Raw genomic sequence first — 13,269 nt, forward strand, 5'->3', positions numbered from 1 at the left:
CGGGGGGCTGCTAAGGAACCACATCCACCACAACCCAGCGTGGGTCTCTGCCCGCTTCGTCCAGCTGGTGCTGTGATCTTGGCTGACCCTTCTCCCTTTCCCTATTATTTCATATCAGTGTCAAACATTTGGGGGGCACCTATGGCTGCAAGAGAAAGCCTCACCCCCACTTTGTATCTTAAGCCAGAAGATGAGCTCAGTCTCCTGGTCCTGCGAAGAAGGTTCTGACTCTCAGTTCAGCCTCTTTCTGTGACACCGGCTGCCCTGCACCAGCGTCCCTGAGAAGAGCTGAGACCTGGGGAGCGTCCTCAGTACTTAGGGCAACTTACCGGGGCCCCACAGAGCAGGAGTGTCTCACACCAAACCCGCCCTGGGGCCCTTGCAGACCCAGAATCCGGGAGAGGCAGGGTGGGGATCGACACAGGAATAACTCGGGCAGGCTCCTCAGCCTCCTCACACACACTGCCTTCCTGAGTGCAGTGAGCACACACTGGCACAAGGCAGTGTGCGGGGTGGATTCCGTGCATGGATCCACGCACAGCGCTGCGTGGCGATGCAGTGACTGCTCAGAGCACCAGCAGCGAAGGACGCACACTGTGGTTCGATGGCTTCACTGCCCCGCTTCCAGACTCAGCACCTCGAGGTGTGACCTTGGTTCTGGGCTGCTTCAGAACACAACTGAAGCTTCCGGCATCTCCCACCAGCATCCCATCCTGAACAACTCTCTCATCCCCTCTCCAGAGAACCATTAGGAAGGCAGAAGTGCTTGCCCACCCCTGGAGTCTCGCCTGGCTTGCTCTGTGCGCTCCAGGGCAAACAGTGAAGGCAGACAACCTCGCCTGTGCCTCGTGGGGATGTGGGAACAGGCACTGGCCTCCTGATGTCCACTGGCATCAAGGGACCTGCAGTGTGAAGTCTATGCCAGGTTCAAAATATAATTCTAACCAAGTTTTCTAAAATAAAACATTTCCCTCATAGAAATACCTATGCCCACCCCAGTCCTACCATCCTCATGACTATAAAAATTAAGTTATTGTCAAAACAGACAGGAGCAGTCAACCTGGACACAAACCGTTCGTCCTGGATTCGGGGGCTATGTAATCTTCCCCTCTCCTTCTCCAGACATCTTGTGACCTAGAACCTTCTTCATGGGCTCTGGAAATGTTGAGTGTGGACCCAAGAACACCTAGGGTTCAGGGATACCATCTAGATCCATAAATTTTCCCCTAATGGACAGCCCCAGTGTGGGAAAAGAAAACCCACGCAGATTCCACACAGAAGACAGGGAATGTCGAAGACCAACGCTGTGGGTGAGACTGAGTGCCGATGGTAAGCACCCTCCTATCTGGTGAGAGGATCCGTAAAAGCACCGTTCAAGGGAGAGACCTGCTCTGTGACCTGGCTGGGCACTGCTCATCCCAACTCCATCCGTGAATTAGCCTCCTATTAGCAGCACCTCCAATCAGTGTGTCCTCCCCCATGGGTTATCCGAGTGGGTGGAATGGCTGTAAAATACTTCTCTGGCTAATGAGGGTGATGATAAGACAGTGCAGCATCATAGGCCCAGTCGCAACAGAACATCACACATACTGAACAATTACTGCACTCTGTGAAGTGCCATGTGTCTCCACTCCGGGCTCAGCTCTTAGTATTATTGTTTCTGTTAAAAATCTGCATCACAGCAGGAGTGTGGATGAAAAGTGAAAGTGTTAGTCACTCAGTTGCGTCCAACTCTTTGCACTCCCATGGACTTTAAACTGCCAGGCTCCTCTGACCATGGGATCCTCCAGGCAAGAGTACTGGAGTGGGTTGCCATTTCCTTCTCCAGGAGATCTTCCCGACCCAGGGATCAAACCCAGGTTTCCTGCATTGCAGGCAGATTCCTTACTGTCTGAGCCAGATACCTATAAAGCTCTTTAAGCAATTGGAAAAAATCTTCTGGCACTAGTGTGATCACAATTTTGACCTTCACAAAAGCCGACTAAATAAAACAGTCTAGTTTACATTCATAGCCTGAACCCCCAGCTGAGAACTGCCTCTTAAGCAATGTGCGTGCCTAGACATAAGATGACAGGGCTACAGAAGGTGTATGGCATGTCTGCCCATCACGATTACTGGAAAAAGCAACACAGAGACCTTGGCCTCATGTGAAGAATAGCACATTATTGACAACATAGTGAGAAGGTGCTAGACCCAGCTTCAAGCTCAGGCCACTCACCAGCCCCGTGACCTTGGGCCTCTGAACTCTGGTTGTCCCATTTGCAAAATGGAAAAAAAATTAATTGTTTTTCTTCCTTTGTCACCTAGGTGTTGTGAGGAATAAATGAGAAACCTCTTTATAACCATAAAGTGCTTCTACAGGTCAAGGACACTATTAACATTTACAGCCTAAATCCTCAGAGATTTGTTATAGCGGCTGCTGTGTTTGTTTTGGCTCCCCTTAGGGTACCTTTAAAAAATGTGGCCTGTGTTTCTGTTATGATGGCATTTAGACCTCTGCTTCATCAAAGTCAGGGGCGAACTTTCATAAATTCTTTCTCTTGATGGAAACAGCAAGCCCTCTGCCTGCAGTGGCAAATCGTGACCAGCAAGCCCTCAGTCATGATGAACAGCTATGAACCGGGGTTGATGGCCAGAGCATCATTACCCTTCTACACATACTCCACGAGGACAACCCTGTGCAACACCGCAGAACAAGGCTGGCGTGCGAGAGGCTATTTTTAATCGATACAGTGTGAGAAAGAAAAGAGATGGACACGGCACCCGAAAGTGCCGCCCGCCCAAGAAACAGTGGCTGCCTGGCTGGCTTTCTGTGTTACAGCCACCCTCCCATTCTGCCCGGCTGAATTTGAATATTAAAACCAAAAACACAAGACAGCCCTTCACTCTCTTCCTTTCACTGAATCAGGCTTTAGCTTGAAAATCACACAAGATCTCAGAAATTCTCTCTTTAAATAATTAATTTAGGTGCAGAGAGAAGCATTCCAGTGACCTTAACCTTGGACTCTGTTCAGTGAATTCCTCCACAATTTAAACAGTAAGGGGAAAACGCTCTGTCCAGTGAGAAATAACACGCGATAAATAACAGAACGCTTGAATCAGTGACTGATAGCAGAAAAAGGAGAAAAGTCAGCATGAGGGTGGAGTCGGTTCAAGACCAGACCGGTGTGATGCTAAGCCACTGACACCAGCCGTGTGAAGGCCCCAGGACTCGGTACCAGGCTGGAGCGCCTATGACAAGGGCCACCTCGTGTTCTGAGGGGGCTCAAGAGGGGACCCAGATAAGACAGGCCTGGCGGAAAGACAGCTTCTCACCCTGGAGGAGTTCACACCAACTCCGTCCCCCTCCAGACTCTAAGCAGAAAGGTCTCCGGTTTCCTGAGCTACCGTGCAGAGTGGCTGCGCTGCCCGATGGGAGGACAAGGTCAGGACTCCTCCTGTTGAGGGAGGCACCAGGCCTCCTTTGGGGAAGACTGCCATTTCATTCCGTTTCCCATAAGAGGGATGTGGGGACCCCTGTTTAATTCTTTTTCTGGATAATACTAAATCATCTGGTAGCTTTGACTCAAATATGGCCTTAGCCCTTAGAGCCTACTGTAAGACAAGGAAGGGAATTTCAATGTGCTTTAAACAGGCTCTTTTGCTTGGAGTGGGTATTCAAAATGGAGATCTAGGTGTGAGGTTAGGGATACATATGTATAGGACCTGTGAGAACGTTGTGCTCAGTTGTTCGGTTGTGTCTGACTCTTTGCGACCCCATGAGAATGTCAGTCAACACCTAATGTCCTTCAATGACCAGGAAACTACCACATAGGCGTCCTCTGATTTTTCTAGTTTCTGTCCACAGCCTCAGAGACTCAGTGGTTGATGTTTTTACAAAGGGCTGTTAGGAGGTCTTACAATGACAATTACACTTGTGTTTATTTTCCACAACATAGATTAATTGCTTGTCGTTCAGTTGCTAAGTTGTGTCTGACTCTTTGCAACCCAATGGACTGCAGCAAGCCAGGCTCCCTTGTCTTTCACCATCTCCCAGAGTTTGCTCAAACTCATGGCCATCGAGTCGGTGATGCCATCCAGCCATCTCATTCTCTGTCATCCCCTCCTCCCCCTGCCCTCAATCTTTCCCAGCATCACAGTCTTTTCAAATGAGTCAGCTCTTTGCATCAGGTGGCCAAAATATTGGAGTTTCAGCTTCAACATCAGTCCTTCCAATGAACACCCAGGACTGATCTCCTTTAGGATGGACTGGATCTCCTTTCAGTCCAAGGGACTCTCAAGAGTCTTCTCAAACACCACAGTTCAAAAGCATCAATTTTTCTGCGCTCACCTTTCTTTATAGAAAGAACTCACATCCATACATGACCACTGGAAAAACCATAGCCTTGACTAGATGGACCTTTGTTGGCAAAGTAATGTCTCTGCTTTTTAATATGTTGTCTAGGCTGGTCATAACTTTCCTTCCAAGGAGTAAGCATCTTTTTATTTCATGGCTGCAGTCACCATCTGCAGCAATCTTGGAGCCCAGAAAAATAAAGTCAGCCACTGTTTCCACTGTTTCCCCATCTATTTGCCGTGAATTGATGGGACTGGATGCCATGGTCTTAGTTTTCTGAATGTTGAGCTTTAAGCCAACTTTTTCACTCTCCTCTTTCACTTTCATCAAGAGGCTCTTTAGTTCTTCTTCACTTTCTGCCATAAGGGTGGTATCATCTGCATATCTGAGGTTATTGCTATTTCTCCTGGCAATCTTGATTACAGCTTGTGCTTCTTCCAGCCCAGCATTTCTCATTCTGCATATAAGTTAAATAAGCACAACATATACAGTAAATGGCCATGACAGAAAGGAGAAAACCTGGACCCGCGGATCATCTTCTTTTGGTCCTAATCAAAAGTATTGTTCCTTGTTCTGTGATGTCCACCTTTCAGTGAGGGAGTGTGTGGCTTAAGCCCGAGGCCAGTGTGGAGCTTTCACTTCTCCACAATCTTCAAAGTTGAAATCCCACATGCTCCATCTCTGGATAGCGATACAGCACAGGAACCCTCCATGTGTTGTGGAAGCAACGATCAACCAGCTCAGAAGGCCATGCAAAAGGAAAGGACTGAATGCAGGTCCCAAGACAAGCCCCAGGGCCTTCAGTGACCCTTCTTCATGGGCTTGACTGAACGTCTAACAGGTCCTTAACCTGCCCAGGGTCCGCACCCAGGACCCCTTCTAAGCCTGAGTCTGTCCCATCTCAGTTACCAATACTTGTTGCTAGGCCAACAATCCATGGGTCCCTCTAAATTCTTCCCATCCTCCACCCACAACATCTGACCCAGCAGCAAGGCCTGTTGGTTTATTGCCAAAATGTCGTCAGAAGCCATTCACTTCCTGCTGTTTTCACAGGACAGCACCTATGACAGGCCAGGCCTCTCCAGGTCTCCCCTGTCTCCTGCCAGCATCCAGCACCTAGGCCCAAATGCCCATCTGTCCATCTCCTCCCAAGTACAATCCCCTGGTGGTCCCCAGTGAATCTAGACTAAAACCTCCGCCTCCAGCTGAAGCCAGCCCCCAGGGTCCCTACCACCTGGCAGCTGTCTGCTTCCCCCACTTATGGCACCTACTCTTGACCACCCCCTGCTACCCTGACTCATCTGCATTTTGCTTAACAGGCTCCTTGTCTTGATTTGGGTGAAACTGTCACCTCCTTAGAGAGGTCTTTCCTGACACTTTGCACTAAATAAACCGCCTTCCCATCGCAGCCACCCTGCTCTGTCTGCCCTAACCTCAGCATTCCTTCATCTAAGACGCTCTCGTTGTTAATGTACTCGTCACCCGCTCTGTGATGGGTCCGCTTGTCACTTCATGGCCACATCTCCAGGGACCCAAGCAGTGTCTGCAAAGCTTGTTCAGCACGTTCTCAATAAGGAACTGCTGAATAAATGACTCTGAAGACATCCTCCCCAAAGTAAATGTAGCCACAAGTGTTCTGCAAGGAGACCAACCAATGGGGCATCTCGGCATCCTGGGAAGACGTGAGAAGGTGGGCGACAGAGAGTGAGCACGAGCAGAGTGGTCAGCAAGGGCACAGGTTGGAAGTGACTTTAGAGACACAACCACTGAGCTCCGAAAGTTCACCGCATGGTCTGGAAGTGGGTGCGACATGAATCCACAAAAGGAGGATGAGATGCCAATAATGCGATGGGTTTAACGAGGGGAAGACTGGTATGAAACCCAATGGTTGAGCTAAGCTTCATCAAAGGAGTCAGAGAATCTGACAAGACAGACAGAAGTAGCAGGGCTTGCGGACGGAGGAAGGGGTGTAAACGAGAGAAAAGGTCTGGAGTGGGGGCGCATTGGCTGGGCCTAGATTTTGCCCTGAGGAAGCTCAAAAGAGACTGATTAGATTCTGCTCAAACTGTGTGTTTTAGAATGCGCAAATATTTATTGTCTAAAGGAATTCAGAGACAGACAGATGGGGGTGGAAGGTGATTTGTTCAGGCGTTTCTTTCCTCTCTAAGGCACTGGTGGTATTTTTCTTGAGAACTTCGGTTCATTTGTTAAACAAATAGTTATTACTTGCCTCCCAGGTACCAGGCACTTTGTGCGTGGATGGGCTTCCACAGGGAATGAAAGGTCACAATTCTTGTGCCAGAAGTCCAAGGAGGTCAAGAGTACACAGGCACATTTAAAATAATGACGGAAGTATAATTTTTAAATTCCGTATTTCAGGCAATCTCTTTGATGCTAGTCATGTGGGAAGATAAAAAGAAGATGTTATTCATAGTTATCGGTGAGGCTGTCTGTACCACAGGGTTTTAGAAGGGATAGTGGGTGAGGTGAGATACATAGAACAAGCTAGTGGTCATCAGTGGGGAGGGGAAATGTATGGGTAGGGAATAAGGACAAACTCTTAGGTGTAAAACAAATGAACCAAAGGATATAATGTACGACACAGGGAATACAGCCAAGTTTTAAAATAGTAACTATAAATGGAATATAACATTTTAAAAAGGTGAATCACTATACTGCACACCTGTAACTTACATAATATTGCCCAGCAACTACACTTCAATTAAAAAAAATAAACATACAAGGCCCATGTGATCAGGACACACATAACTGGAAAAAAACGAAAGGACAGTGAGGCTGAAACCGAGGAGGACCCACCCCCTACAAAGTCCTCCTCCTGCCTCTTGTTTGTAGAAAAACTTAAGCCAAAGAACAAATTTAATCCGAGAGGTGAGAAAATGCAGAAGAGAAGGGAAATAGTCAAACAACATCAAATAATAACAGTTTACCCATTAAACAAAGTCAAAGACCTTTAGTTCCTCCTCAAGGGCTATAGATAGTATTTTGAGTCATGTCCTGTGAGCTTCTTATAGATACTGAAACCCCCACCAGGTAGGAGAAGTTAACTACATGATGACCAGACTGCAGCAGTGGCAAAAGCTGCCACAACTGCAAGAGCTGTCCTCAAACAAATGGGAACAAGCCAATCTTGGAACTGAAGATTAACTGCACTTAAAACAGTTAGGGGCGCCTGGTGTGCTGCAGTTCATGGGGTCGCAAAAAGTCAGACACGACTTAGCGCCTGAACAACAAAACAATAAAGATGACACTGATGACCAATTCCAAGACGACAGCCAAGAGCTGATTGCTCTTCTACACATAGCCCTCCACCCCACCTGTGCACCCTGACCCTCCCCTATAAGAGTTCATGCCCCCAGTCAACAAGGGGGAGCTGGCCCTTTGGGACATGAGTCCACCTTCTCCCCTGGATTGCTGGCTTCCTCAAGGAAGCTATCTCCTCTCACCCAACAGTTGTCTCAATACTGGATTCTTGAGCCACAAGCAGCTGAACTTGAGTTTGGCAACAAGGTAACTCATTTTGAAACATCCACAGAGCAGCTGTTGAGGGGCCCACTTGGAGCCTCTGCTCCTTCTTCTCCCTCCTGCCTTCAGACATTTCTGCCAGTTTAATCACAACCATGTAAAAACACACATGGTATGGACAAGGCCTGATCAACCTGTATCTGGAAGCAGTGTCTGCCATTGGGAGGGAACTGTGAGCATGACTGTCAATAGGAGGCCAGTGCCAGGTGCAAGCTGTTGACTCACTGACTATAGACATAGAGAGTGGCTACTTAGCAACTTTCATGATGAGAACAGAGCAATTCACAGAGGAGTGGTCACTGCCTCCTCTCAGACACTGCCAGCCACGGGCAATCACTAACTGGTCAGTGACCTGGTTCTGCCAAGAGATTTCTTAGAGAAACGTGGAATGTTCTGGCTTCAATCTGGTCCTCTCCCTTGCACCTCAGACCAGAATTCAACAGTTGTTAATTCTATCAAGAGATGTAGATTCCAACACTCCCTGGTTATTTCGATTCTTGTTTTTTCCCAGAGCATTGCCCTTTACTATGTTATGATGACCCGTGAACACCTATTTTCATAATATACTGGTACATTCAAAAAAGTAAATTCTTGAATGCAAAGTTAGCTCTCAACACAGCCTGGTACACTATGTGGATTACTAAACAATCAACTATGATCAGGTTCTCCTCCACAATTCTGTTCTGCCTGTATTTACTGACTAGGGCTGCCAGCTTGAACAACAAATTATTTCTCACAGTTCTGGAGGCCAGAAGTCCAAGATTCAGGTGTCAGCAGGTTTGGTTTCTCCTAAGCCCATGGCTGTCCTCTCACTGTGGTGATGTGGCTGTTCTTCAGTGCTTGCACCCCTAGTGTCTCTCTCTCTGTCTCCAAAATTCCCTTTCTTATAAGGATACAGGTTGGATCAGGAACCACCTAACAGCCTCATTTTATTTAATCACCACTTCAAAGGCCCTAGCTTCAAACACAGACACATTCGGAGGCCCTGGAGGTCAGGGCTTCAACATTTGGAGTTTGGGGGAACACAGTTCGGTCAGTCCTAATATACAGTTGGTCCTGAGGGGCAGTGGGTGGGACTCAGAGATCCCTTAGAGGGCTGGCTCTTGGGCCTGGGGAGGCACCTCACCCTGCTCCCAGAGTCCCACAACGAAACACAGGAGAGCTGGTGGGAGCTTTTAAAGTCCTCCGTCTCCTTTCCGCTATTTCCTGAGATTCCACAGAAAGAAGCAGCCTGGGCTCCAATCTCGTTCTAGTGTAGAGGTAAAGATGGCAAACTGTAAGAATTCGCAGGAGAAGGGCTTTACTTGTAGGGGGTGGATCCCAGCTTTGTGTAGGAGGCGACAGCTCAGCTGGGCCTTGGAGAACGGGCAGAAGGTTGGTGTGAAGAGATAAGAGCGTCAGAGGCGAGAGGAAGGTGTGGCCGTGGGGAGTATGGTGCGTGCGAGGAGGTGACCGAGTGTGAATGACCACACGCGGGGGCCCTGGGCGTACGTTATCACACCGAGTCCCCACGGAGCCCCCGTGCAGTAAGCCAATCCGGATTTACACTCCTTTCCAACGGCAAACAGAACAGAGGCTGGGCAGCTGGGTAGCCGCACCTGAGAGAGATGATGTGAACACACCTGACCACAGCACCCCCCGCCCCCCAGCTCAGAGGCGCGTGCGTTCAGTCCCTACTGCCAGCCTCACAAATTCTCACATACTTAAATAAACAACCCAAGTTTCTTACCTTCGTTCTTCAAGTCAACAGTCTATGCAGGCTCGCCTGGTGTTCAGATCCGGGTTGCCCAAGGCCAAAATCCAGGCGCAGCCAGTGGGACGCTGCCGGGAGCTCTGGGGAGATGGGCTTCTAGCCTCGTTCATGGGCAGGATTCGGGTCTAGGCTCTCCTGTGACCGAGGACCCTGTCTCTGGGCTGCTGCGGTCAGCTGAGGGTCACTCCCGGCTTCTGGAACTGCCTCCTCGGCTCCTGGTCCTCACCGGCTCAAAGCCGGCCCTTCTCAGCCCGTGGCTGCTGGCCTAGAGCATGACGACTTGCCCTGTTCCTCAATGTGCATGCGTGCAACAAGGGCTCACCTGATCACCCGGGAACCTCTCTCCACGCCGACGCTCGTCCCTCAAATCACAGGGAGACTCTCCCCACGTTGGGGCACGTTCCTCCAATCACAGCTGCTAAGTTGTCCTCACCCGGGAACGTGCAGCCGGACTGCTTGAGCTCCAGGACTAGGCTCGGGTCCTCGACCTTTCTTCACAGGTGGTGAGACCTATTCGAGCTGTTTGGCTGCTGAACAGCCAAGAGGGAGGACAGGGTGGCAGAGAGGGTTTTGTCCTGGTCAGGAATCTGCTCCGAGGAGATTGCTCTGGCAGATGTAGGGAGGTGGGGTGGTCTGGTGAGAGATTGGAGCTGGGGGATGAGTTTGCAGGCTTTCAAATACCCAAAGTGGGCGCCATGAGGAAGTGAAGAAGGGCTGGAAGGCCATTCGCCCAAACTCCAGTTCTCCTGAAGTTAATTAAGCTGCCAGTTTGGCTTGATGTGAATTTCCTGTTTCCCTTCCTGGCCTCAGAAGATACTGAATGATGCCCTCGTGAAAAGAGCCGATAAGGAAGAAAAAAAATTGATAAAAACTTGAACTGGCAAGAAGGTCGACCAATGAGTGGCCAGGTTCCTAAGAGAGGGAGTGGACCCTGAAGCTTGAAGTGTCAGAGACCAGACATAGCCCAGGTCTTTGAAGGGCATGGCTTCTTAAAGGATGCTGACCACCTGCACAGGCTGCTGCTGCTGCCGCCGCGTCACTTCAGTCGTGTCCGACTCTGTGCGACCCCATAGACGGCAGCTCACTAGGCTCCTCTGTCCCTGGGATTCTCCAGGCAAGAATACTGGAGTGGGTTGCCATTTCCTTCTCCAATGCATGAAAGTGAAAAGTGAAAGTGAAGTCGCTCAGTCGTGCACAGGCTAGGACACCCTAAAGGGCACAGAGGGAGCCAGGAGTAAGCCTGCCCCATCTCCCCTGCTCCCCACAAGGGGAACATTCTCATTTTTTGCCACTGAGTGGAGAGAACCCAGAAACACAGCTGAGAATATATAGACACTTAATATGCAAAAGAGATGGCTTTTGGGGTCACTGGGGAAAGAACAGACTTTAAATGGTCATAGGACAACTGGGGATTCATGTTCAAAAATTGACATTGCAGCCCTATCTAAATATGTAACACAAACCAAACTCCAGGTGGATGAAGGACTTAAATGTGGAAGGCAAAACCCTAAAATTTTAGGAGACCATGCTGGTTATCTTTGTGATCTTGGGGTAAGGAATAATTTCTTACACAGAATACAAAAAAGCGTAAACAAAGAGTGACTTATAAGTCTGACCACATTAAGATTAAAAGTTTATGTTTAAGGACACCAGAGTTTGGGAGATATTTATAACATATGTTATTGACAAAAGATTAGCATTCAGAATCTATTAAAAAAATCCCCAAGAATCAAAATGAGAAAGATAAATAACCAGAAACAGCAACGGTCAAAAAACATTTCAGAGACGGGAAAACTTAAATAGCCTGTAAAGAAAGGAGAATATATTTAACTGGAGTTTTCTGGGAAATTAATCTTAAAAGTACAGTAAGAATTGACACCAAAGCTTGTATGTCAATACAACAGCAGTAGAATCCATAATACCCCAGACTGGAGACAACCCAGATCTCCTAAAACCCATGAGTGGTCATAGAAACTGGAGTCCATCCAGATGGTGAAGAGCTGCTGCTTTCAGCCCTGAAATGGATGACCTGTGAGCCAGGCAAGAACCAGGGTGGATCTCAGGGGTATCGTGCTGAATGATAAAAGCGAATTCCAAAAGTTTGCAGGCTGGGTGATTCCATCTAGGGCATTCTTGAAATGAAAAGAATTGTAGAAATGAATAATGGATGCTCAGCTGTCAGGGTGAGGGGTGGGGAGGGAGGTCAGTGGGTGTGGTTGTATCTGGCAACACCGAGGATCCCTGTGGTGGTGAGAAAGTTCTGGATCCTTGTTTCCCTGCGGTGGTGGATATACAAACCTACGCGTGATAAAACTGCACAGAACTAAATGTGCGCACGCACGCACGCACGCGCACACACACACACACGCGCGCGAGAATACGTGACCTGAGTAGGACCAGTGGGTGTGTCTGTGCTGGCTGTGACACTGCACTGAAGTCTTTTGGGTGTTCCTGCTGAGCGGGGGGACTGGAGAGAGATCTTAAGATACACAGTTCTTTTCTCCTCTTTTTCCACCCTCACCCTCTGGGTGGTGATGAGCAGTCAGGGCCGCTCTGCGTCTGCAGATTTAAATGGCCTTTTCCAGACAACAACTTCTCTTTGGGAAATATTGGTCTCTCAGCTGCCCCCCTTCTCCCCCGGCCCTCCCCGGGGCTTGTGGGATCTGTGTGTGATGTGAGGGTGGGGGTGCCCTGTCTGATCTGGGATGGTCACTCTCCAGGCCCTCACCCTCAAGGGTGGGGGCTGGGCAGGGGCTGGAGAGGCCAGAGCCCTCTGGCCAATTCTTACCGATCACAGTCACCTCCATTTACACCACACACATACAAACATTCAATATTACCATTTTTTTCTTACCTAAGCAGTGGTATGGGAAAACTGTGATTAATTAAGTCTTCATTCTGGGGCAGCTAAACCAATGTCCATGTGAGCTAGATGCTATTATTATCCAGATTTAAGAGAGGAGAAAGTGGAGGTTTGGAGGGGTTGAACTACTTTAATGGTTCACATCAGTGTCACACGGTTGGTTAGGAACTGGCAGATGCAGGATTAAAGCCCTGTCTGGCCCATTTCCAGACTTTGAGCCTCTAATCATTGTGCCTCTGCCAGGAATTGGACATTATCTGGGTGGGGGTGATATTTAAAGCAATGAGATTGAATAAAAAACACTGAGACCAGAGATTATAGAGAACGTCGGAGCACATCATTTATGGAGCCCCTATATTTAACGGATGAGGGAAAAGTACTGAGTCCCAGAGGAGGCCACAGACCTGAAAGGAGACAGAGGCACCGACAGAAGGAGTTTCAGAATCATCACGTGCTTTGGAGCTGTCCAGAAAGGAAAAGACTTCGAGAAGGCCCCTGAAGTTTCAACTGAGATCATTGTTGATCATTAAAGGAACAGCTTCACCAGAAAAAAAGATTGGTATTGCCAGTGTTTTAGTTATCTATTGCTAATTAACAAACAACCTTAGACTGTTTCTTTAAAAAAAAAAAAAAAAAATATATATATATAATTTTGTCCCCGGATCCCTGATCCCTTCCTCCTCAGGGTTGCTCCCGGGGCCACTCGGCTCCCCTTCTCTCAGGACCATTTCATCCACTGCTGTGGATTTAATTCCTCTCTAAGGGCTGCCAACT

Source organism: Bos indicus x Bos taurus, chromosome 8 (assembly GCF_003369695.1).
Source record: "Bos indicus x Bos taurus breed Angus x Brahman F1 hybrid chromosome 8, Bos_hybrid_MaternalHap_v2.0, whole genome shotgun sequence".
NCBI lineage: Eukaryota > Metazoa > Chordata > Mammalia > Artiodactyla > Bovidae > Bos > Bos indicus x Bos taurus.